Here is a 5,116-nt window from a genome sequence, read left to right on the forward strand (position 1 = left end):
CACCGGTAGTCATGCTTAAGTCAATCCGTATTCTTTTATCTATAGCAGCTCATCTCGATTATGAGATTTGGAAAATGGATGTCAAGACAGCTTTTCTTAATGGAAGTCTTGAAGAAACCATCTATATGCAGCAACCAAAAGGATTCATTAAGGAAGGCCAAGAGCATCTAGTATGTAAGCTTAAGAGATCTATTTATGGACTTAAACAAGCTTCTAGAGACTGGAATATTCGTTTTGATCAGGCAGTCCAGTCATATGGATTTGATCAAAGTCCAAGCGAATCGTGCGTGTATAAGAGAAGTGAAGGTAATGTAGTGGTTTTTCTAGTACTATATGTAGATGATATTTTACTTATTGGAAACAATGTTGAGATGTTGTCATCAGTAAAGGCATGGTTGTTCAAACAATTTGACATGAAGGACTTAGGTGAAGCGGCATACACCCTTAGGATCAAAGTTATACGGGATCGCAAGAAAAGGATGTTGGCTTTATCTTAAGAGCCCTACATTGATGAAGTATTAGCTCATTTTAACATGCAGAACTCCAAGAAAGGTTTTTTACCTTTTAAGCATGGAGTTGCTCTATCTAAGAAGCAGTGTCCTTCGACACCTAAGGATATAGAGAGCATGAAAGCAGTTCCTTATGCTTCAGCATGTGGAAGCTTAATGTATGCTATGTTATGTACGAGGCCTGACATCTACTTTGTTGTAGGCATGGTTAGTAGATATCAGTCGAACCCAGGTCAGGATTATTGGAGTGCAGTAAAAACTATACTCAAGTACCTGAGAAGGACTAAGGAGTATATGTTAATTTACAAGGCCTCAGATCTATTTCCTTTGGGATATACTGATTCAGATTTCCAATCAGATAGGGATAAGAGGAAATCAACCTCGGGATATGTTTTTACTTTGGGAGGTGGAGCCGTTATATGGAGGAGTGTAAAGCAGAAATGCATTGCAGACTTCACCATGGAGGCCGAGTATGTGGCGGCCTCTGAGGCTGCCAAAGAGGCTGTATGGTTCAGGAACTTCCTTTTGGACTTAGATGTGGTACCTAATTTGCCTAGGAGCTTGACGGTGTATTGTGATAACACTGGTGCTGTGGCAAATTCAAAGGAACCGCGAGACCACAAAGCAGCTAAACATATTGAACGTAAGTATCATCTCATACGAGGAATCGTAAAGCGAGGGGATATAGTTGTGGCTCACATATCATCAGAAGACAACCGAGCAGATCCTTTCACAAAGAGCTTGCCAACCAAGGTTTTTGACAAGCATGTGGAAGCGATAGGAGTCAGATGGATGGACACATAGATTTTTATGTAATAGTGGATTAAATAAACACTGATGTACACATAGAATATTTTGAGTATAAGTGGGAGATTGTTAGTGTATACTGAAAATATTTATTTGAAGTATGTACATTTATTTCTGGCCAGTTTATTTGAGAATCATTTGAATGTTTACATGTTGTCTAATATTATATATTGTGAACAATCTAGTATCAAATGGGATACAGAATATTAGATTGTTAAATACGGTTATATAATATAATAAGGTTCACAGCACAGGTGGTGTTGGACAATCCACTGGTATGGCTGTAGTATTATTTAGATTAGTTTATATGGACTAATAAATAATACTAGTATACTTTGTGTATATTGAACATGATCAAATTTAGAATTTTTCCCTTAATACTGATTAAGAAGGAGAACTAAGATTCTATGTTATTATTAATGCTTAGGTTCTTAATCCAGAAATAGTAATTGACACGTGTATATTATTTACATGCTTTGATTTATATATGAAATAATTCTTTTGAATTATATCATTATATTTTGGGTGATGGAATTATATACATGGTGGATATTATTTATTGAAGGAATCCATGTCCTGATAATATTCGGGTTAATGATGTCCCCTTGAAAGCTCAAAAAGATTTAATTATGTGAAACCCTGCAGGTGGAATTTATTCTGGCATAATTAAATAAAGGTTGAGTGGATGATCAAGGATAAAGATATTAATTAAATAAATTATCAGTAATTTATTTAATTAATGGACATATGATATTTTAAACATGGGGAATTTAATAAGCAAATAATATTGGAACCGAATTAATTAAATTACGGTATTAAGAAAGGTAGTGCAAATATTAATTCTTTAGTGGATTGAATTAATATTTAATTACATTGGGCTAGGCTCAAGATGTAATTAGAAGGCCCAACCTAATTATCCATGGTCCCTATTGTAGCCTATATATATTCTTATTCTTTTCTTGCTTGGCAATTGTGTGAAAACATATTGTACCCACCAAGGAGCAAGAAGAGAGGATAACTTGAGAAGACGGAGGCCACACTTCGCTCAAGGGAATTTGGGAATATAATAGAAGAGCGTGGAATCAACCATTAACAAGGTAATCCTCTTTTCGTAATCTTTATCGTAAAACGTAGTAACACCCTAAGTCCGTGGTTCCTAACAGTTGTTTATATAGGCAAAAGAATGCCAGGGGACGCAAGGAAATTTAATGCTTACAGGTAGAATTAATTCTGCCTCGTCTCCCCAGACTTGGAAAAAGAAAAACATTCATTGGAAAGAGAAAACATGGTTTAATACGCACAAGAAGCAAGTAAAAGTTGACTGTTCATGTACGAGTACCACTATCCCTAACTATAGTGACTATTAATCTTCCACTTCAACATATTCTGGTTTAAACTGAGACTGTTGTTAAATTTTATCCACAAATAAGTCAAGTAAAGAATCAGACTGTAATATCAGAACTTAGATTTATATCAGAACTTAACAGTCATCAGAACATAATTTCTTAACTCAAAAAAGAAATGCCTATCTTAGTAAGTCCTCACACAAATTCTGATTTATATTCTTCAGAACTTAATCATCAGAACATGCAATCAGAACTTGTCCTCAGAATTTGTGCAATGTGACACAATGACTGTTCATCTAAACCAACATAGATCACCACAGTGATTTTCATCATTCATATGGAGTGGTTAGTGTGTGCATTAAGCTAAATATCAGACGAAGAGTAAAGTTTGATTCACTTCAGTACATCTTGAAAATAAGGCATAACTAAAACTTTGCTAAAAACCTGTCAATATTCTGAAACCTACTATTGAATGAATTCATGCTTGAGTCCACCTCAACTATTTTGTGCTAATTTTGTGCATCTTTTTAAATTCTATTTTACAGTGGCTTCTCAGTGTAAGTGAGTCACGACTGCTTATCAGAATTTATGCTATTATCAGAGTATTTCTCCAGTAATCATAGAGTGTGAAAAGTCACCAAGAAAATATTTTATTTGCTTTTCTGATGCATATTACTTAATACCAGCAATGCACTTGGGTCTTCCCTTTCACATTTTTACTCTAGATCTCAAAGGAGTACCTGATTTGTTAATCCTTGTTTCGCTTTCTTTTTCTCTTGATAAGTGAGGTTTATCAGCACTTAGTTCATTCAATAAATTTACTAGCATCAGAACTTAACAGATGAGTAGCATTATTCTAGTTTGTGACTTAGTAATAATATAGACAAAGTAAACTCAACTAAGCTCAATTATCAGAATTTGCTTGTGTCAATAGATTTCCACAGAAATAATTACTTCTTACATGGGATCCCTTGTTTATTGAAGACTACTAGGTCAGCATCTAGCACAGTTATCCTCATAGGATTGAATAGTTACCTAAACAGACATATCTCTATCAGAGTTTAGAAACATTGATCAGACAACAGTCAGTACTTAAACATATTTTTCAATTAAGAACAGAATACACAAAGAGATTGAATTCTGTAAATACTGATCATAAAGTCTGATGCAACAGAACAAAACTAAGCGATTTAGAGAAAGAACCTGAAACCATTCCAAGTTCATTTACCAATCTTGTAAAAGTAGCTTCACACAATGGTTTTGTGAAGATATCTGCTAGTTGTTGATCTGTTGGAACAAAGTGCAATTCCACTGTACCTTCATCTACATGTTCCCTGATGAAGTGGTACCTAATGCTGATGTGCTTTGTCATAGAGTGTTGAACTGGATTACCTGTCATAACAATAACACTTTGATTATCACAGTAAATAGGGATTTTGAAATATGTTAACCCATAATCCAGTAACTGATTCTTCATCCAAAGAATCTGTGCACAACAGCTTCCTGCAGTAATATATTCTGCTTCTACAGTTGATGTGGAAATTGACTTTTGTTTCTTGCTAAACCAAGAAACCAATCTGCCTCCAAGAAATTGGCAGCTTCCACTTGTGCTTTTCCTGTCAATTTTGCAACCAGCAAAATCTACATCTGAGTAACCTATTAGTCAGCTCAGCTGTTCCCTTAAGATATTTGAAAATTCTTTCACAGCAGTTAAGTGAGGTTCTCTTGGATCTGCTTGAAATCTTGCACAAAGACAGGTAGCATACATGATATCAGGTCTACTAGTAGTTAGATAGAGTAGAGAGCCAATCATACCTCTGTAATCAGTAATATCTACTGATTTACTAGTATCCTTATCCAGTTTTGTTGCAGTGGCCATGAGAGTGGATGCACTTGAACAATCTTGCATTCCAAATTTCTTCAGCAAGTTTCTGGTGTACTTAGTTTGACAAATAAAAGTGCCTTCTTCATTCTGCTTGACTTGAAGGCCCAGAAAATAGCTAAGTTCCCCCATCATACTCATCTGATACCTTGACTGCATCAGTTTGGCAAACTTCTTGCAAAGTCTGTCATTTGTAGACCCAAAAATAATATCATCAACATAAATCTGGACCAGAAGTAAGTCTTTTCCTTGGTTGAGGTAGAACAGTGTTTTGTCTATAGTCCCTCTGTTAAATCCACTTTCCAGAAGAAACTGAGCTAAGGTCTCATACCATGCTCTAGGAGCTTGCTTAAGTCCATAAAGTGCTTTATCAAGCCTGTAGACATAATCTGGATGTTTGGAATCTACAAAGCCTGGAGGTTGTTCAACATATACTTCCTCCTCCAATTCTCCATTGAGAAAAGCACTTTTCATATCCATTTGAAAGACAGTAAACTTTTTGTGAGCAGCATAAGCCAAAAATATCCTTATGGCTTCTAACCTAGCAACTGGTGCAAATGTTTCATCATAAT

Source organism: Apium graveolens, chromosome 9, assembly GCF_009905375.1.
Source record: "Apium graveolens cultivar Ventura chromosome 9, ASM990537v1, whole genome shotgun sequence".
In the NCBI taxonomy this organism is placed as follows: domain Eukaryota; kingdom Viridiplantae; phylum Streptophyta; class Magnoliopsida; order Apiales; family Apiaceae; genus Apium; species Apium graveolens.